This window comes from Tauraco erythrolophus, chromosome 5 (assembly GCF_009769465.1).
Source record: "Tauraco erythrolophus isolate bTauEry1 chromosome 5, bTauEry1.pri, whole genome shotgun sequence".
Taxonomy (NCBI): Eukaryota; Metazoa; Chordata; class Aves; order Musophagiformes; family Musophagidae; genus Tauraco; species Tauraco erythrolophus.
Window position 1 is genome coordinate 54,014,299 of NC_141469.1, and position 22,771 is coordinate 54,037,069.

Below are 22,771 nucleotides of genomic sequence, written 5' to 3' on the forward strand. Positions count from 1 at the left end.
TATGAAAAAATTTTTAGTGTGGTTTCAATTTAAGAAGGCATTTTCCTTTGTTCAGGAAAAAAAAAACAACCCCTAAAAACAGGAGGAATGTAACAGTTCAGTTCATAAACTGGTAAGCTTGGATGGCTGACAGGTAGCTAGGCAGTTTTATCTTCTTTATCCAGAGTAAACAAAGTCCAGAACAAGAACCAGCAACAGCTACACTACTGCTAACCATGCGCCACGAGCAGATTTTTTTTAATGGCATGCATTAGGATCTGTGAGATGCCAAAACCCAAGAGTCTCAGTATCTTAAAAATCTTGAAAAGCACATCTGTGAGAGGTAATAGTCCTATTAATGACAGAAATTGATTAATGGCAACTTGCCCCTCTGGGACACAGCATCTTCCAGCAACTCCTAAGTTTTGTTTTTCATTTTTAATAGGAAAAAGTAAAAACATAACTCAGAACACCACCCTTCAGACCTGACTTAACTCAGAACACCACCCTTCAGACCTGACTTGAAAGTGATATGGCTCATTGGTTAGAGAGAGATCAATGGGGCATGAATGAAAAAGAGCTTTCTGAAGGCTGATGGCTGAAAGCCAGAAGAGAAGATATCATTCCATTTGATTGTAGGAGTAAATCCATCTTTGAACATTAAAGTTTGCAACTTCTGACCTGTGACTGTTAAATGACCATATAAATGTAGTAAAAGATTATCTTTAAGAAACTATGTTTGTCTAGAAGTTTGCAATCTTTTCTCCTGGAAGTAGCCCTTGCTACTGCCTTTGACACTTTGTCTATATCATAACCTACACACCACGCCCATCTCCTAAAGAGCAGGGTTATACTAAGATGGATCACATTGCAAGCCTATTTACCTCTATGAATTTCAGATATAGGAATTAGAACAGAATGTTGAATTTCTTGCAGAAATTTCTGACACATTATTTATTTTGGTCTTAAATCACAATGCAATTTACCTTTTTTTTCATATCCTTGAAATTTTAATTAAGAAACACAAAAATATTTTAGCATCATTAGTTTTAAGGAAACACATAAGCATTCCCAGAGCTAAGATGTTTCATCATAGCTTAATAAAATGACCAAACTGCTTCATTTCAGGTCAGTTCAATATTAAATTGTACTTAACAAATGCATTTCCTTTTTCTATGAAGCTATAGCACATAAGCCTTATGCAACACTTTTCTCAATGGACTAGGTTGCTATTGTAACTAAATGTTCCAGTGGGGGGCTCGCTAAAAACCAAAAGCACACTGCTGAATGGGTGTATAGTGTTAGAGGATGTAATGCTGTACTACTGCAGGAAATGTTGAGGGTTTGTGGAAATTTTTTCCAACCAAAAAAAAAAGTCCAACAAAATCACCCTAAATAAAAATAATGGTGACTCAAAGAAGTAGCAGACAACACTGACAACCAAAGCAGTAACTTTTTTTTAATATATTTATATGGCTAGATATGACTGCCTAACTCATACAACTCTTCTATCAGGACTTGATTGGCTGTAACAAAGGTCAGACTGAAATTTAAAGGGATTATTTAAAAAGAAAAAAACACTGGCTCGAGTTCCACCCATAAACCTTTGGATAATTACATTAATTTTTCTGGTTCTGTGACAACTGTTTTTCCTCACTCATGAATACAAATTAAATAGCACACAAAGAATACTCTTACTACAAGAAAAAAAAAGAGCTAACCAAGTATATACGCGAGATACGAATAACTAATTCTTAAAGTGTTACCGAAATGCTTTAAACTGTTCACTTTTTTTCTTCTCGGGAACTGATGGGCTACTGTTTTCCCCTCATGCAATTATCTTCACTCACTCTTTAAAGTTTTTTAAGCGTTTCTGGATTGCAAAGTCTGATTTGAGCTAATCTGATCTGTTGGTTCATCATGTTCATGTCAGCTGTTCCTAGCCAAGCTTCACTGAGCTCCCTGTCTCCAGAGCCACACGTTGGGCAGCTGCTTGCTCCTCTACCTGTTTTCATTTGCTATTGTTTCAGGCACCCTCACTCCATTGCCTCCTCCTGCACTCATCCTGTCTCTGCTCTCTGAGCCTTCCGATGCTTTTTTTGCTCTGATAACCACTCTAGCCAACTCCCACAGCTCACTGCTTACAGTATCACCTCTTAGGTGGGCTCATGTAATAATGAGAAAGAGCATAGCCTTCTAGCTCACAGGAGGCTTTTAAACGCTCGTGTTTAGCACATTTTGCAGGAAAGTTTAAGTTCACAAGAAATGCAAAGGTCACTTTTTTCACTCTTAAACCTTAAGAAGACTTTTATGCAAAACGTACCGCCCTGGTTGTCCCAGTGTCTTGCATTTGCAACCCAGTACCAAAAAACGTTCTACTTTCTAAGGTCAAGACGCTCATCCCTGGCACACTTACAGTTATTTTGGCCAGATATGTACACATTATTACAAATATAAACTTTCTAATTTTATGACAGAACTAACTCAACAGAGCTAACTCTCAAGAACAGTAACACAACAAACATAAAATAATCAGATTCCATGCAATCCTTTCCATTAATCTCCCATTCTCCAGCACTGCCTTTCTCTTCCAGGCTTGTACTCCTTCCTCTGTCATTCTCATGTTTTCTTTTGACTTTAGGCCTTCCTTACCAGGTTCACATTCATACACACGACGATACAGCAGCTATGCCTGTATATAGTATCTCTGAGGCCAGTTCTATCAGCATAGGCTCTAGACAGCCTCAGAGGACAAAATACTCAGGAAAACACTTTACAGTTGCAGGTTTGCTGGGTCGCTTGTTGTATAGTACATCCCAGCTATTGCACCAGCTGTGTGAAGTCTTCTTTATCCAGTGAGCTAGGAAAAAACAGTCAGGCATATGAAAGTTCTGATTTGTATGGAACTCGGGTTAGAAATGTGAGTAGAAAAGAAGTAAAGCTGTCCATATTGCTCTTTCCTGCTTGGGGCCAGGACTTCAGGTTCCTGAAAATGGAGATTTTTCATTCAAAATAAATGTAAGGATTTTGACAACTAGAGTTGCATTGTGTCAAAGAAATTTTAGTCTTTTCAGGGAATGAAGAGCTCCCAGTGGTTTTCACATTCTCAGTAGTTTTAATGTTCTTTTCATACAGTGAAAATGTGAAAGGTCCACAGTTTATCACGCTCAGGAGGAGATCGACAAGTTTCCAAACAAGGTTCCGATGAAATCACTTTCCAGATTTAGCATGAGTGGCTTCAGTTTTTTTAATGAAATCCTGTTTTTTTTTAGCACACTAATTAAGATACGCCTCTCTTGATCCAGTGTGAAGTTTCTATTGAATTCTTAGCTCCTAAATGAAGAGAAGGATAAAAGGTCTTTTTTAAAACAGGCAGTTCTGATCGATAGGTATATCCTGTCTCTACAGAGCAGAGGTCTATGTTAGAAACCTCTGTAATCTACCATAACAATGGCTATTTTATTTTATTCTTTTTTCTAGTCACTTCCTATCCTCGTCTTCATTTTTGCGGGGGAGCAGGGAGGTAGATACCAGGGGTGATCTGCAATACTATGTTCACATTATGTTCATTAAGTCACTTGGCTTATTATATGGTTAATTACAGAAATTACTTAGAAGTGGCTAGCATAGTATAGGGGTACTGATAGTGGGAATACCGAGACACTTATTGTCAGTCATGTTGAAGTTTTGTAATAACACAAATAATATAAGAGAGATTATCTTGCAAGTGCAGGCTTCTCAAGCATATGGCTCTATCTTGCTTCCCAGTAAGTTGTTCCTGCTATTCCTTTTTAGCCACACCCTAGAAAGTGGGTACTAGACTATTCATAAATGAATGTTTTAAAATAGATAGGGGTTATCGAGGTGATAAAAAAGCCAGTTCAATTAAAAGTCATATTCTTATCTGAAAAAACACTGCACCTATCTGAGGTTAATGGAGCCTCAGAGATTAACAGTAGCACAAGGGATTCCATAACTGAAATACATCTCTCTCTCCTTAGTTCACAAAAAAAGACCGAAAAGATGATGTATAATGCCTTCTGCACCCCTTTCTTACCCAGCTCATATTGGGGAGGATAGATCTACGTGCTCCAGAAGACATCGGACCTCCAAAACACTGGAACACATATAGAAGAACCAAAGCTTCCCTCCTCTAATCTTCCTACATTCCCTTCACTCATTCATGTGACCCTCCTACCTCTCTCTTGTCTCCTCTTCCATTTCCTTCTGTTTCAAACTCATTCCTTCCTCATTTGCAAATGGGAAGCTGTTATTTACTGAACGGCAAGATTTTTGGGTAACTGAGATCCGGAGTGATCAATTTGTGACTTCTCTTTAAAAAAAAAAAAAAAAAAAGTTGCCATATAGACATCACCGATGTTTCGGAGACTTACAGCAGCCCTGGTGTCTGAACTCAAAAGTCTATAGTCAAGGGCTGTTGGGCCAACCTTCCTAAATACTTGAGAAGCAGGGCCCAGATTGCATACCGCTTTTGATTATTATTGTCCAATGACAGTCAGAATCTGATGGATGTGGATAACAGATGGTCTGAACTCTCTTGATCTCAGACGCTTAGATCGATCTCAAGTGTCTGGTAGATTATTTGAATCTGGTAGATTATTTGATCTACAATTCCTATGGATATAGTAACTTCTCAAAGGCACATTGCAAATATAACTGAAGGGAACACAACAGTCTATTTAAAATTTTAAATGCTCAATGCTAAAATGTCAGCAGTATCATCAAATTAGCATCTGATATTATCATCGAAATACCATATAAAAAGTCCATGTCCAAAATAAACAGATACTTTTGAACAGTCTCTCAGTGTCTCAGCTTTGTATTTTATTATGGTGTTTTGATTACATAATTCATAAAATTTTTGAGCGACACAGCAAAATCCCTGAAGAAATTAATAGCTGTCTTCGGAGTCTTCAGCATAGATGCATGTAAATAACTAATGTAACATAAGGTGAGTACTTGGAATTCTAGGAAAAAAGGAAAAAAATTAAGTATACTCTTATTAATTTTACATTACCTAGCCCATGCACTGCAGCGTGTGCTTTCATGGAAAAAAATATACAACCACAGATTTGAAGACTGTACCATTAATAAGAGTATCAAATTGAAACTGCATGGTTATGGCTCTAGGAACTAAATTCAAATTAATTGTGCTAGTGTGTTACTTTATTTTCTGCAAAGGCAGCTTTCCGTGTGAATAGTAAAATCTGAATAGCGTATGCATGCAAATGTGGAGAAAATAAGGACCATCAGTTTTCTTTCTTTTTTTTTTTTTCTTTTTTTTTTTTTTATCACGGTCTTGATCCACGGTCGCGCTTTGCTCTTCAGGCAGCTGGCAGGGAATTTGGAGCAGCAGGTGGAGCCGCTCATCCCGACCCCGGCCGGCAGGAACACCCACCGTCCCTCTGGGACCGCCACTGCTTCTGCGGCCGCCGCCTCAGCACTACACGCTGCCTCTGACAAAGCCGACATAAGGCTTCACCAAACACCACCCGAGCCTACCGGGTGCCCCGCAATAAGCTCCACCGCACCGACCGCTCCCAGCACCGCCGCCGCCATGGCGTCGGACCGTCTCTGGAGGCACGCGGCTCGGCGAGCGGGAGACGAACTACATTTCCCAAGAGCCTCCGCGCCCCGGGGTGCTGTGATTGGCCGGAGCCCGAGCCCAATCAGCGGAGAGGAGGCGGGCAGCGGCGCGGCAGGTGCTCGCCGGCGGAGGGCAGCGGCCGGGCGGCGGGGGGGAACATGGCGCTGCGTACCGGGGCGCTGCGGCGGCTGCTGCACCTGCCGGCTGGGAGCTGCCTCCTCCTCCTCCTGCTGCTGCTCCTCCTCCTCTGCGGCCAGCTCGGGGGAGGACAGAAAAAAAAGGAGGTAGAAACCTTCCCTTCTTTCGCCATCGCGCCCGGCTGAGGGGCCGGGGCTGCCCTGTCGCGCTGCTTCCCCCGCCGTCAGCGGGTGCTGGCGGCGGCCGCCTTCGCCCGGCGCTCTTCGCTCTGCCTCCCCCGCGCTCCTCCCGCCGCGGGCGCGGGCGCTCTTCGCTCTCCCTCCCTCCCCAGCCCTGAGGGGCGCCCCTGGGGCGCCGGGCAGCCGCTCGCACCGCTCCGCCCCGCGGAACATGGCCGGCGGCGGCGTCGTCTCCAGGGCAGCCGGGAGCCAGCGCCGGGCTCGCGATGTCCCAGCCCAGGCGCGTGTTGTCGTGGGCCTTTAGCTCCCGGGTGCTGGTGAAAGGAAGGCGAGGGCGGCCGGGCTGGGCTGGGCTGGGCTGGGCTGGCCTCCGCGGTGGGCCGCGGGTGCCTCAGCGGCCCGCGAGGCGAGGAGCGCGGACCCACGGCCAGCCGTCAGGAGAAGGAGGTTAAACCCCGCGTTTGCGGTGCCAGCTAAACGAAATGCCCCGAGTTAAGAAATAACACTGAAGCGATGGCAGCAGGTGTGTGCGCGTGCTGATGTGGGAGCTGGTGGGTCTTGGAAGGTGTCCTCTGGGTAAGGGAGGCGTGGAGGAACCAGCAGCTTTAATTCCATTCCAGTAGCAACAGCCTGTCTTCAGCACCTCTTGCATTTAAACAGGGAAATGTGCAAAACCCTGTAGTTTAAATATTTGCCGTTTTCAGGTTTCAGTGCTACCAGAGCTTACCATGCTTCTCTCTTCCTAGCTTGCCCTCAGTTTCAGGCTGGGTTCTCATATGCCCAGTGCTAGGCCAATCACTAGAGCCTCTTTACAGTTTCTTTATAACATCATTTAGAGGAGGAGAGAACTTTTACCCAATCGTAGAATTTTATTTTATTTTATTTTTTTAAAACATCTTTTTTATTTATGTTTTTTTTTCTGTTGTTAGTTGTGTCAGAACACTCATGCTTTGTGTTGGTGGAGGGGAGGGAAAGAACAATTTTGCTAACAGATGGTCTCTTTGAACCGTCAGCTCAGACAAAGAGAAGGGTAGTCGAAAACGTTTGTGTTTTTGTACGTTTTTGTTTGTTTGTATGATATTTTTCAAAGAACTGTGTAGGATACTAAAGCTGATTGACCAAAGCTTCCCTTGGGTGTCTGGTGACAGATGTAGAGGGAATGGCTTAAAGCTGTCTTAGGGGAAATTCATATTCGATATTAGGATAAAGTTATTCACTGAAGGGGTGATCAAGCACTGGAACAAGCTCCCCAGGGAAGTGGTCATGGCCCCACGCCTGTTATTGTTCAAGAAATGTTTGGACAATGCTCTTAGATACGTGGTTTAACTTTTAGGTTGCCCTGTGTGGCATCAGGAGTTGGACTCGATGACCTAATAGGTTCCTTCCTCCTCAGGATATTCTATGATTCTAAAAGACCAAAGTTACTATGTAAAATCCTTATTTAAGTGTCTAAATAGTGGTCTGGTTTTGTGGTTTTAGCAAGTTAAATAATCATAGAATGGTTAGGGTTGGAAGGGACCTTAAAGATCATCTAGTTCCAACCCCCTGCCATGGGCAGGGAAACCCTCCACTGCACCAGGTTGCCCAAAGCCTCATCCAGCCTGGCCTTGAACACTTCCAGGGGTGGGGCAAAAAATAATCTGATTATTAAAATTAAATAATAATCTGATCATTGAGATAAGTCCCTTGGGTATCAACATAAGAAATGAACACCTTTGCTTCTAGGCATTCTCTTTTCTCCCTCTTTCTGGAAAGGATATGCAGTAATGTGTTGCTCTAACACATTAACTTATATTTCAAAACTTTAACTTATTAGGGTTTTTTTAATAAAATGTGTTTAATGTTTGACACTCTTGATTCTCTCTTGCTGTGATGTGCTGGCATTTGCAACTTTTGTTGACACTTTCATGTGGAGTGCCAGCTGTGTTACCAAGATAGCTAAAATAATCTTTTTCTTTTTTAATGGAATCCTTTCCTAACAAGTAAATAATGGCAAATTATAATGGACATCTACAAATACTTTCTATAAAGTTTCCCAGTCGTATGGCAGGAGTGGTACAGGATTGACGTGGATACTTTTTGCCTAGCCTTTTGGTACTACCGTTCAAGCTGATATTTCTCCTCTGTAAAGCTTGTTATTCATTTTTTTTTTTCCTTTTTAACTGATTTAGTTGGTTAACTAACAATTCTCAGTCTTCTTTTTACTTCCATTTTTCATTCTTGTTTAATATTTTTCTGTTAATGCAATGAACTAAATATTGGCTATACAGACAGAACACTTGTTTTATGTAGACTTACTGTATCTACAACTGCATCTTTACAGAAGCTAGTGCAACATTTTAAGTGCTTTCTTCACTTTAAATGCAAGCTTAAAGGAAAGTGTAACTCAGTGGTTTTCAGGGTTTTATATTATGAATATAGGTTTGTGTGTGTGTCTGTGTTGTATCTGTTACAGCTAAAGTCTGGCTCCTTTGCCCTATTAACCTCGTGTTGTAAACTAGTAGTTTGCTCAATGTATGTGGGGCAAACACATCTGTATGTGAAAGATGAAACTTGAAATTTCTTACAGTAAGCAGTTTGGAAATAACATTTTAAACCTATTGTGAGGAAAATGATATGAATTGAAAGAGCACAGGATCTTGTGCTATGGGAGGTTCCTGTTCACCATAGTGTCCAGAAGCACAGTGGAAAAGATTAAGTTGGGAGGTTAAACATAAGTTTTTCTATACAAAGACTTGTCATAGCTTTTATGGAAGTTGGAAAAATGGTTGAACAGTGAGTTGTTGCAAAGTGAACACTGCAAGATGGAAGTTAATGTAGTAGCATTAAAAAGTATATATCATGAGATAAAAAGAAGTCATATCTCAGTTTCTTCTTTCCTGCTTCCTTTCTGTGTGTCTTTGTTGGGGTGGTTGTCTGGACAGAGAGGTTTAGGGAAAGGAAACTTTTTATCAATTGACTTTTTTGAAAACCTTAAGTACTTGAAAATAAGAAGAACTTGAGATGTTTGATTTGGAGCTTAAGTAAGGAAATTATCCTTGGTGGAGACAATGACATATTTTTTTAAAAAAATTCTTTTAAAGCATTGACTACATAGAAAAGTATGCATAGAGTCTGAATGGTTAGAAGTGTCTGGATCAGTTGTCTGAGCATGGAAGATGGAAATACTGACCTTCCAGAAAGGAGAGGACTGAGTTAAGTGTTAGATGTTTTTGAAGGACTTAATTGCTAGCAGAGAAAGATGAATGGGGAAACTAAAGGACGTTGGCGTAACTTTCTGTATTGATTGTGAAATACTATGTTATAGCTGTATTTAGAGTGGAAAATATATAAGTTCTTAAAATACATTGTCCTATACAGTAAAATAATGATAACTAAAGAAACTTTCTCCTTTGGCAAATCACTGAAAAGTGCTGAGGCCCACCTTAAATTTGATTAAATTTTGTAAAAATTTAAAGAACTATTAGAGAATGGATTTGAATTAGTTGATGATTAGTCATCAGGTGTCATGGAAGCTATTTCTAGAATGGCCACATGAATTTGTAAACATACAAACATTTGTTTTGTTTCTCTTTAATCCTGCTGTTCACTTTTCTGTGTTGTGGACACCCATGATAGCCTTCATCACTGAGGAGTTAAATAGAAAATGTTGGACTGTCTTAAAATGGCCACAGATAAAATGTAATAATTTGGAAATTAGATGAAGAGGGAGACCATAACTTTTTCCCATGGCTCACACTTAAGAGCTAACTAGATTTGAAAAGACTTCTTTTATGATTTTACATAAAGGTACTGCTCAGCATCAGAATTAAAGTGGAGTAAAAAAACCTTAATGGTTATGGAAATAGCAGCAAGTTACTGAAGGAGGACTGTTCTTTTGGAAACTATATTCATAATGGGAGAAAATAATAAGGGAGAAAATTAAAGACTGTTTCCACAGCGTCCGAAATAACATATTTGTATTAACATACATGTATTTTCTGTAAGGCATGTTCCCAATCCTTTTGATGCTATTTATATATCTTATGCAAATTCTAAGTAGGTAAAACTACTGAAAATTGAAAGAAATCAGAATAAGAATATTACACTTTGAAATATACTGCATGGCTTTTTATTATAAATTGCTTTGCATGGACAATTTATATAGATAAATTTTTTTTGGCTGAATCACGTAGAAGGAGAATGTTCGTTTTGCTATATTAAAAGCATTTCTTGTAGAGAGTAAAGTTTATTTTGGAGCTTTCAGGTGTGTTGTGGTTTAACTCCATCCAAAACTAAGCACCATGTGGCTGTTTGCCCACTCCCCCTACCCTCGATGGGATGAGGAAGAGGAATTGGAAAAACTCCAACCTTGTAGGTTGAGATAAAAATGGTTTGTTTAATAGGACAGGGGAATGAGAAGAGAGTAACAATTGCTCACTACCTACTGACCGATGCCAAGCCTGTTCCTGAGCAGTGATCGTATCACCCTGGCTAACTCCCAAAGTTTATATACTGAGTGTGATGTTATATGGTATAGAATATCCCTTTGATCGCTTCGGGTCGGCTGTCCTAGCTATTCTCCCTCCCAGCTTCTTGTACACTTGCTTATCAACAATAAAACCATCACTGCAGTATCAGTATTTTTCTCATACTAAATCCACAAGCATAGCACTATACCAGCTACTAAGATGAAAATTAGCTCTCTCCCAGCTGAAACCAGGACAAGGTGGATGATTCAGAAGCTTACTTAAACCACTGATATGCAATTGGAGTAGCTATTTTTCTGTAGGTTAAGTTTGTCATTACTGCCAAGTCTCACAACGTATCAACTTTGCTCAAGTAGAAGTATCTTGTTGAGCTTAAATCTAATTAGAAGAATAGTGATGATGGATAACAACGTTGCAGTAATCTTACTCTTCTGTAATGTGACCTGTAATGTAGTTCACCCTGAGTATTTTTGAAGTATTTCAAAACTATATCTATATTGCTGTTCCTTCCCTTTTCCTCCTTGTGTCTCTCATTCTTTCCCCAAACAGCAAGTGTGAGAAATTGTAGAAGAGACAGTTGGAAGGACAGTCTAGTTGATCCTTTGTCCTAAAGCTCAGCCATTCTTTTATTATTCCAGATAAATGTCTATCTGGTGTGCCCTTAGAAGCTTTTAGTGGTAGTAACTCTACAGCTTCCTTAGGTAACCTATTACTGTGTCTTACTGTTAAAAGGATTTTTTTCCCAAAGATCTAATCTAAATTTCTGTGTGTTCAATCTGCACTTTTTTAGCCTGTTATTTCTTGTCCTCATCATGACCATAAAGAACAGATTATTCTTTTGGTGCATAGTCTTCTCCATTTAGACAGGGACTAAAGGTAGCATTTAACAATTTTTTCCAGGGTTATCTTTTTTCCTTATAAACAGAAGCAACTATGTATTTTTTTTATAAGGCTTTGAGTATTAAATGTGATAGTTTTCCTGAGAGAATCTTCATTACTGAACATACTTTCCTCTGTTTTATGTGAAATTAAGAGGGATAGATTGGCAGGATCCTTTCGTTTCTGCACCACGTGTTCTTGTTTTCTGTTAGGTTTACATATTAAGCCCATCTTGTTTATTCAAGATTATTACTGTGTTCCTTCCTTTGCAGCCAGAATGATACCTTCTGCTTTAAAATTCCTGTTCTAGTTTTAATTCATGGTGGTGTTTTACCATAAATGTGGCAATTCTCACCCTTTCAGAGCTAAGGCCCTCAAAATGTGCCACAAAGCCTGATGCCCTTGGTCTGTGTTGCTCCAAAATAGAAAGGGCACTGCTTAGTTTCTTCCTCTGTCTCCTGATGCTGTTTTCTGTGGTCTGTAGCATTCTTTCCTTCTGATCAATGTCCTGCTGCATGTTTAATTTAAAGCAAGAGATTATGAGAAACGTAGTAGAGTGACTGGAGAAAAAGAAGAAAAAAGATGTATGATGAATGAGGAGTGTTCAGCATAGATTCCATAGCATATGTAGTGTAAGACAGATTCTTGATCTCTCAGGACCTCTGATAATATTTCAACAAAATAGTGATGATTAAAACTTAAGTTTCTTCTCTTTATCTCTTGAAATTCTGTTTAATGTTAAACTTGAATAAAGCCTTTTTGGTCTTTAAATCATAAAAATTTTGGTTTTGGTCTCCAGACTGTGGAGTTTTGCATGTATTCGCTTTTGAAACAGCATGCAGGAGAATGTTCGGCAGTTATACCAAGTATAGGCTCTTCTTTAAAAACTTTATTAAAAACTGAGATGTGGCAAAGGTTGAATCTGAAGGGAAACTCAGTCTTGACTATAGATTCGTCTTCAAGCCATTTTAAAGATGTATTTTAAGTGGAGGGTTTCTGTCTCTTTGTGTAATTTGCCATTTTATCTATTGTTGCAGTAGAGAGAGAAGAGTGGGTTTTTTTTTTAAATTCTTAAAGATTTAAAATAACTGTCCTGGGTTTGTAGTGAAATAACAAGAAGTCATGCCTGTAAATGTAAAATTGTTTAAATGCCATTTGAAATATTTTTCTCTACTCTGTCCTAAAGAATGGGGAAAAAAGCATTTGCAATAGTTGTTTATTTTCTGCCGATTTTTATGAGCAACAAAACCCTCAATATCCGTTCCTCTTCTGTTCCTGATTAACTAAAGTTTTGGAGAAACTTGACAAAATTAACAGGCAGTTCTTCCATACAAATCTGTATAGAAAACCTTGATGTCTTCAGTGATTGCATACAAGAAGTGAAATAAAGGATGCTTACAGCAGCCTGATAGCGTTCTGTAATTGGATTACTGAAACTTTTCTGTCCCAGATGTCTCCATTTGGCATCCTTGCTGTCATAAGACAGATCAGTGGCGTAACTGATCTTTTCCCCTGCTCTGTTCTATAACCATTTATACAGCACATCCTGTGCAACCACATGGAAGATACAGATTGTATCTGCTTGAGTTCTAAGTGCTCTGGAAAAATAGTCAGTACAATTAGAGTGGGAAAGCATTGAGTGTTTTTGTTACTGTTTTAGATCTTCAGATTTATTCTCTTCATTTTTAAAAGTGTTTTGAAGGTCACATTTTATTGGCTGAGATAATGATCAGAACTAAAAAAGGAACTTTACCTGGTATTTGGTTTTAGTCCACTTCCTCTTGCTGTAATAAATCTGAAAACAGGCATAATAAAAAAGTGTTGTTATCTTGTCATCTAATGATATGAAATATTATGAGATGTATATAATAATGTCTTATTTAGTGTTTGGTGTGTATATCAAATGTAATAACCATTATTTTTGTTAGAACTTTCAATAATGAGGGATTGCCATGAAATAAATTGAAATATATTTTAAAATGATCCTCAAAGCTGCATTTCAGATAACATATAAAAATGTGAGTTTCTCTATTGTCATGAGTCCTTTGCATTCTAAGAAAGATAAGCAAATTGATACATGCATTGAATGGATTGGTTCTCTTACAATGAAATTAAAAAAAAAAAAAGCAATATTTTGGAGACAGAAAATAATCCTAGAAATTTGAGATAGAAAATATTTGCACTTTTGCCAGTGCAGGCTTCTTCATGACAACACTCTTCATGTTTGCTAAAGTGTTGACAGGACTTCCATCCTTTTTCTGGAGAGACTGTTCTCCCATCTAATAAGATTTGTTGTTAGGATTTTATTTTCTTCCGGTGATTGTATCTGATAATTTTTGGACTACTCCAAGTTCTTTGGCTTCCTCTTAAGCAGTTGCAGTCCTTAGCCTAATTATGTCATGATATTACTTTTTCTTTTCTTCTGAATCTAAAGCAACTTGGTTTTGAATTTCAGACGTACCGGTCGTTCAGCTTAGCAAGGTTTGGCTGTGTTGCATAAAATGTTTATATATCAAGTTTATAACATAAGTGGTAATTACAGCTCTGCAGTCCCTTTGTGTAATGACATTTTGAGCTCACACAGTTGCTCAAGATTATAGTCTATAGCACGGACTGCTTGAAGGATAAAAACTATTTTCTGCTCAGCTTTTAGTTTGCTTTTTAAATAATTTTATCCTACTATTGCTGCCTGCTCTGCTATTTCAAAATTAGCATGTTCAGTCACTTTCTTTGTCCAGTTACCTTACATAGGCCAGCTATGACAGTCTAGTCCTGAATCTTGCATATTTAAAGTATAAGATTCATTTCTGGGTTTCGTTTTATAACTTCTACTAAACGTTTTTGTTAACTTAATTATTTTTTGAAGTCCTTTGATACTGATGCTGTTTTTCATGACTCATGAAAATAAATGACAGTTGTTCAGCTAATTAATTAGCTAATTCCCTTAATATTGCATATTATCAGGTCCTGCTGACTACACATTCAGGCTTTTTCATGCATTTTATTTCTTAGATCTTGTCAGTGGCAGGGGTACATTCTGAATCTAAAGTTAAACCTTTAACTCAAAACTACTGTCCTCCAAGAGTTTGTTTGTTTAGAATAATGAATTGTTATGTTTATCTTGCAATGTTTTGTCTACACCATGCTGAAGAATATGTTTATTTTAACAATAAAGTTTGAGAGGTACTTTTTTGGTTGATACTGCTTAAACTTTTCTTGGTAATTTTAGCTGCGTTGTTTACTTCAGTGATTCGAATTATTATTTAAAACATTTTGTTCTTTTTCCTTCACTTAGTTATCAACTCCATATGACCCTTCTCCACTTTTGGTAGTAAACTAAATGAAATCTAAATTGCATTTAATCTGTAATTACTAAATTCACTGCAGTAGTGAGATACTAAAAATATGAAACTTAAAATAATGTTTATTTTAATCCTATTAAACTGTTCTAATGAGAATCTTCATCTTTCTATAAATGGCATAACTAGAGACTCAGATTCTACAAGGGAGATTAATGTGGGGGATGATAAAACTGAGCAGACAGGTTGCTTTGAAATACAGCTCCTTTCTCTACTCTGTCTTTTCAAGGTTATCTAACAGTATAAAGACGGTATTTGAATACAAGTAGAAATCTGTTTTGACTAACAGTAGAGTAACTTAGTAATGGAAGGGGTAGGCACCTCATCGTAGTGCCAGAGTACCAACACTCTGCACAGTCTGTGATCTTGAACTAGGGAATAAGAAATGCAGAAGGACGTTTCTGAAATCTTGTCCTTCTGTAGAGTTTGGGTGCTAAAGTCAGAACTGTAAGGCTGCGCCATCCAGAATTTGGTATAATTTCCTAATGTAAAGGATGTCCTGGTAAAATATTGCAGACTTCAGCTACAGAAGGAGGAGATAGTGGTGATAACCGTATACTGAGTCTTCAGTGAGGACTGTGGACATGGTCCTTAAAAATGATAACAACAAAAAAGCAAAATAAGAATGTAATCACTCTCTTACAGTATGGCTTTATTTTTTTTTTTTCTCTACATGGTGACGTTTTTATGTTTAAGGTGGTATATACTCTGGTTTCTGTTCAGATCATGTAAGGTGGTGCAAGCATGCCTATTGATGGTGGTTTGCAGGATACGGTTTCAGGGATTTCTCCTGAGACCTAGGACGTGAATGCTTCCATGTTGATGAAGGTCATATTGAATTCACTTGTTTTTACTTGGTCAAACACTCTAAAATTTAGAAGAGTTCACAAATGCACATAGCAATAAGTGGGTTTTGTTTTCGAGCATGCTTTTAAAGTAAATCCTCTGTGATGCCTTTTACAGAGATGTTTTCCATTATCAGTTGAGTATTTCTAAGTTGTGCCTAAGATCAGATGCCTAGGAGAATTGATGCACTTGCTACCTACTTTATCAGTCTCTTTAGTGGAGCCATAACTTGATCTCACTACAAAGTCTGTCATCTTTAAGTGTAGGGCAAGTTCAGAGGCCTAGAGAGCATTGAAAATTCTTCTTCCCCCTTTACTGCTGTGTCTGAGTATTTTTTTTATATGTAGACTATGCAATTTGGTAGTTGGATATGGAGCAGAATTACTGCAAGTTAGCGATGCCTGTGATAAATGAACTTCATTACCTTCTATCCATGGATCTAGCCAGTGAAAAACAAGTTGGCTAAACATGCAAACCTCGTGTACAGTGTAACATTACGCATCCTGATGACTTAAATGGAAATCCCATCACAGGTTTCCCTGAACTGTGTTTGGAAAACAGGCAACTTGATGAAGCTAACATGTTTCTTAAAGATGGGGTTTTTTTATTACTGTTATTGGACTGGAGGATAGAAGAAGTAAATAAGGTGTTGTGGTTTAGCCCAGCTGGCAAGTAAACACTACACAGCTGCTTGCTCACCCTCCTCAACCCGCAGAGGGTGGGGAAGAGAATTAAAGAGGAAAAGGGAAGGAGACTTGTGGGTTGTGATAAAAACAATTTAATAATAGTAATAAGAATATATGAATACATGTATGTATAATGATGATAATATATACAAACAACTGATGCACAGTGTAAATGCTCACCACATGGTGACCAATGCCTATTCTGTCCCAGCAAACGATTCTGAAATAGGTAAGTCCCGACACTGCGATCCCAGATGGGCGAGAGGCCAGAAAAGAGAACTAGAGAGAGATGGCTCTCTGAGATTCTGAGAGTGAGAGCCCCTGGAAAAGCAAAAGCCCTGCTTTCCGGACAACCGACATCTATATACTGGGCATGATGCTGCGTGGTACGGAATACTCCATTGGCCAATGTAGCCCTCAATCCTGGGTTTAAGTTGAAATCATAAGAGGAGTTGTTGTCCTGGCCGTGCTCCCCCCCCCAACCTGTTGTGCTCCTGCACACTGGCAAAAACACGGGAAGCTGAAAAGTCCTTGATGTCTCAGCACCAACTATAAACATCAGTGCACTGTCAACGTTCTTCTCATAAGAATTCCAGACCCAAACCAAAACACAGAGCTCTTCTAGCTGCTAAAAACCCCCTTAACTGTCCCAGTCAAAACCAGGACATAAGGGAAAATAAAAACTATTGAAAGCTGTCTTGACCCAAAGAGGGCATGAATTGCCAGGGATTTATGTTTATTTTAACTTTATTGTGTACAACAATCTCGTTAAGGTGCTGCTTTGCCTTTTTTGAAATATGCCTAGAAGATTTTTTTTTTACCACAATAACTAGACTAGCAGTGTTAATGGGATATATAAATAGGTTAATACAACACCAAAGGCAATGCTTTACTGTAAAAGTATGAAGAAGTGAAACTTTTTATTTGCTCTTATGCCTGTACCTTTCTGATCTCGTTTCCAGAAGTGCTTTAGATTTTCCACTTACCATTTATGTTGCCATTACACTGTAAGAAGGCTTTCAGGCTATCAATGAATCTAGTAGTTGAGTATTGCAAAAATTGGTTCAAAGTGGATCGATCTTTATGATGATGGATGACTGAAGTTGATAAGATTTCAGATCAGCTACCAACCATATGCTTTAAATGGAATTGCCGTTAATGGCACGTAAAGATTCATTAGTAGCCAGATTCCTCCTGCATGTTCTCTCAGCAAGTCCTAGGTTCTTCTAAATTACCTCATGCTGAAATGTGGCTTGCTTATTGAGTGGCCTGATCAGGTAGGAGTGTTGAATCTGATCAGCTTTTTCTTTTCTATGAGCAGTTGATCTGAATTTGAGGCAGAATGCCTATGAAATACAATGCCACACAAATTGCATGTGAATATATTAAAAAGCACACAGTAAGATACATGCATTTCTGAAAAGACAAGTTTTGATTTTCCAAGCAAAAACTATTTTGATCCAGCAGGAATATTTTGGTCATGCTCTTTAGATGTGTCCTTTTTTTACAATTAAGCAGTAACTGTTATGACAAAATCCAGATAGTGATAATATCAGATGGTGGTAATTTCATTCAGGAAATTGTTCTAGTGGTGTTCGTTTTCTTTAAGGAAACATGTCATGACATCACTGTAAAAATGTTTGCCAGGTTTAACTATCAAGATTTAAGAGAAGCCACGTTCAATGATCAAATGTATTCAGAAGTGTGAGGGTCCTTAAATCTTTTAGAAATCTGTTAAAGGATAGAAACTGGTAGTGCTAAGTTGTCTGAATTCTATATTATTTTTCCGTAGCGCTTCTAAATATTTCAGTCATGGTTTGTACTCTTGGTAACCAGATGATGGCTCAGCTTTAATGCATTTCATTGGAAGCTTTTTCATCTTTCGGTTCTATGCCTGACTTCCACCAAAGCTTCCAGCTGAAATGGAAACTGAATGGCAGGAATTTAATCGTAATTTCAAGGAGGACATCAGTCCTGGGAAGCTTAATCCAGGTTAAAGATGTAGGACTGTGTGTGGATGCTCCATCCCTGGAGACGTTCAAGGCCAGGTTGGATGAGGCCCTGAGCAACCTGATCTAGTTGGAGATATCCCTGTTCCTTGCAGGGGGGTTGGACTAGATGACCTTTGAAGGTCCCTTCCAGCCCTAACCATTCTATGATTCTATGACTGTTATGCCTCTTACTTGTCCACAGCAGATGGATTCTGTTATTGACAACGTGACAGTACTTTGAGTAGGTGAGGCAAAAATTGACAGAAATCGACAGGAATAGTGCATTGATACTGAAGTCACTGTATAAATATTTTCCTTCTCTTGTGAGACACTCTCTTCTAAGCTAGGTGTGGATAGAAGCTCGTCTATACTTATAAGTTTTCTTCAAATCTGTTTATTGATAGCAGTGCACTAACTTCTTTAGTGGGCAATTTGTTTAGAAACTAAGATAAAACGTCGTTAATATCCGCTGGACAGACTCCAGATATTATCATTGCTTTTCATTTCCTGTATGCTTTTTTTGCTTTGGGGCATTGCTGATCATTTTCCACTTAAAATGCATGATAGACTTTCTCATTTTTCTGTTTGTTTCCTCTAAGCTGGATAAATCAGTCAATACAGATAGCTTCTTTTTTTATATGTGTGTGCTTGTGTGTGTGTGTATATGTACATGTATTATGTATATATTTACATGCGCACACACACTGCTTTGCCCTGATCTATATGAAATAGCATTTACCTTGATTTTGACAGGTGGGAGTGTTTATCTTCCTGTAACTCTAAACCTAGATCTTGTAAATGATCAAAATGCTTTAATCAGATCTCATGGAGAATGTAGCTTTCAGAGTAAAATTTTAATCTAAAATGCTCTCTTATAACTACTTATTGGTTCTGGAGGCGCTAACATTATTCAATTTCTTTAAAAGCAATAGGCACCTGAATTTCTCCATTTTTACATATGGAAGGACAATCCTTATCTATTTGGCATCTCGCGTTTTAGCCCCTTCCCTTCACAGGAACTAGACATTCTTAAGTCCTTGTGTGCTATGAACTTGTAACATTCACAATAGAATTTAATTTGTCAGTGAAATGGGACATCTCAACCTTTTAAATGGTAGCACTGTAGTTAGAGCACGTCTGGGAAACCGAAATAGTGGAAGCAGTTGATTTTCATTTGATTTCTGGGAAATGATATCCTACTCCACATAAGGTACCCTAAACACTTGTCTGTTGGCTCCTCTGAGTGCTTGGATCCTCTTAAGATGGTCTACATTATTGTTTTAATTCAAAAAGCTGCTTGTGCTCTGCAGTATATCAGTTGTTTCCCCCCTGCAATGCAGTGTTTGCACTTTGAAATGGTCTCTGAGTGCGTGAACTGGATTCTGTTACTGAAGTGAAACCGAAGTGTGCACTCCAGAAATTCGGGTAATGCACTTCAATTGCTAATCCACATTCAGTCCTTGGAACCAGTTTAGAATTAGTTTGAAGCAAAATCCTGCAGGGTTTGGGTATTAAGGTTTCAGCACCGGCTATTTTGTTCTGCAGACCCTTTTGTTTGCATTGCAATACTCGCTGATACCGATCTAGTCAAATTGTCCTCTTGCATAGGCACAGAGCTTCAGAGAAGGTTGCAGAATTCACTGGGCCGCAGAGGAGCGGCAAGAGGGAAGATAATTTTCTAGCTGAATGATGATCGTTCGAAAGAGGGAAGTCCCGGGTTCCCACAGCTATTTATACATTTAATCCAATAACTGTTTAGTGTAAAACATTGTAATACAATCTGTTCAAGTAGGTTTACTTGTCCACCATCTGGACATGAGTGCTGCCTGCCAAACCTCTAAGTTGGGGAACACACGGAGGGCAACGAAAGAAATGAAATTAAGTTACTTTTAAGTAGTGAGGGTTCTTCAAGATAATGTCTGTACACTCACTTTCTCCATTTAAGATGCTGTCACCTTCTCAGTTGTAACTGCCTTTGTCACTGGAGGTGCCTGAAGGAAGTAAGTGTAGAGTGCCACTATGTGCCACGGTGCTCAATGTGCCAGCCCTCAAATGCTCAGAAGTGATGGAGACCTTGCTGGAAATGTAAAGGTACTCAACTCAGCATTTTTCTTTTGCTATTCTAAGCTGTTTGTATATTACAAGAACATGGAGGAGAGGGAGATGACATGAAATCTGGGTTGTCAGCATCTGGTGGCAGGCAGGCAAAGCTTGTTCAAATCTGGAATTGCTAGGTCTGGTCTCAGTTCCTGTTTGCTATAGATCCAAATTCCTCAGCTGCTTTTGTGTGGCTTGGTTTGACTAAGTACTGTGTTACATTGACAGATACTAAGCAAAAAAGAGTATAGCACAAGATTATAGTGGTGGTTGATTTAATTTATAAGTGGTCAAATATCACCGTATTTGAAGTGATTTTAATAGAATGCTAGATGGAAGGAGAGGCACTAAAGCTGATAAGTTTATTTTAGTGCAAAATATTTTATATTGTAGAAAACATTAATAATTGGGCTATACCAGAAAACAGTGAGGCCTGAAGTCATCCTACTCTAGGCTTTTAGTTGAGATATTGTTATTGGAGATTTAGCAACCTGTAGTGCCATCAGTAGCGGTACTGATGGAGACGGTTCCACCTATGTAAGAACTGAATGATATTTCCATCCTCAGCCCCTTCATAAATGTAGGACAAATATGCTGATGCTTTAGGTATGTTCCCTTTACAAGAGCCTCAAGTGAGATATGTTGGAGAGGTCGTAAGTCTCAAGTATATATAGCATATTCAGATGACGTGTAGTTTCATAGGAAGTAGAATTTTCATCTCATAGGAAGTAGAACTTTCATCTTTAATTACGTTTTTCCTGTCCCACCATCTTCAAGTGATATAATTACAGTTGTGTTAGTGTATTAGTCCATTGGCATATATCTTAAAAATCTATCTATTCAAAAATCTAATCTATCTATTCAAAAATCTAGCTGAAGCTGTTCAGTTATAGCAACATCATTTTTTTGAGCAATGAATGCATTGTGCTCTCATGCAGAACTCATGCTTGCTTGGCTGTGAGAGAGAAAATTACAAGTTCATTAGCTGATACAGCAGCTTTGTTTTCCAAAGTAACTTGAAGTCTGTACTTCTCCCAAGAAGTGAAAATGGAACTTTTCCTGAATTTCATGAACTATTTTGATAGTAAAAATGTTCTGGAGGAAACACATTTTCACTCAAGTCTTTACAGTGAATCTTGAGTCTACAAAGACTTACAAGAGTGCGTTTTAAAAATGAGCATAGAGAGACACTTTCAGCTGTTTTTTGTCGTTAGATCTATAGTAATTTTTTCTAAAAATTTAGGCTTCATGATATGTCCATGTTTCTGTGAGACTGAAATGTTATTTTATTAAACACATAAAATTTTTACTTTTTTAATGTAGACATTAATTCCACTTCCAGTTTCCTCAATGTGAGTTACTGAGTTATCTACTATAAAGTACCTGAATTTTTACTATTCAACACAGAAGTTAATGCTAAGTATCCGTGTTTAAGCAACTGTTTCCTAACATAGTTAAACCATTAGGGTTTGCGTTAAAGCTTCCTGACCACTTGTATGGTCCTCATTTAGCATTCAGCAATGAGCTTCTGCTTTAGTCTTATTAATTGAACTTTTTTTTTTATTTAGATCAAAATTATGTGCTGGTATCTATGAATAGTCTTTTCTTAAAGTACTCAGAAATAGATCTGAAACTGCGAAGTAATTATTTTGTATTAATAGAATTAAGGGCTTTATCTATCACTAGAGATTGTCAACCTCCTGTTGACCTACAAAATCCATTCATTAATTTAGCACCATGCTATGTCCTTTGTCTTCTAATGAATGACTTACCATGGAAGGTAGTATTCTGATGAAAGGAACTCCTGCTCAAGGAACTCTGTAATACTTCCATCCCTTAATGTACAGGTAATTGCAAATATGCAAGAACTTCATCTGGATGGCTGACAGAGGAAAAAGGAAATATTTATGTAAAAATTTTTGTTGTTTGAAAATGTTGAGGTACTAGTCACAGAGAAGAAAAGAAGAATGCTAAATTTAGCACTTCTGTCATATTTTTGTGGTCTTTTTCCTCCTGAGAAATAAAAATTGCTAGGAAACTGACAATAAAGTGACCAATAAAAGGATGACATAATAGAATAAGACTATGGAGAATAAATGTCAGAGATGGCAAAGAATGTATGAGTAACTATTAGTAATAAAATAACAGTGAAATAATGTGAGGATAGTTGAAGATTTTTCTCACAATGAAGAACATGAGTCACGATCAAAAGTTTGAGAATAGTATTAAGAGGCATACTACTCTGAAATATCCATTAACACAGGGATAATGGGTACAATATACAAATTGCCTAATTTTTGCAGCTTACACTCAATTAATTTTGATGCCTGCGAAACTTTCTTTATTGCTTAATATTTCTAACTTTGTTTTAATTGCTTGTGGAATCTTTTTACTGAAATGTTTTACCAAAAGAGAAAGAAGGAATAAGATTGCTTTGTGTATGATTAAAGGAGAGAAGGAAAAATTTACAGTTTGAACTTGCATCCAAACTTTTGTGATTAGGTAGTTGTGTTATGTGAGCCCTTCTGTATTACAATTTG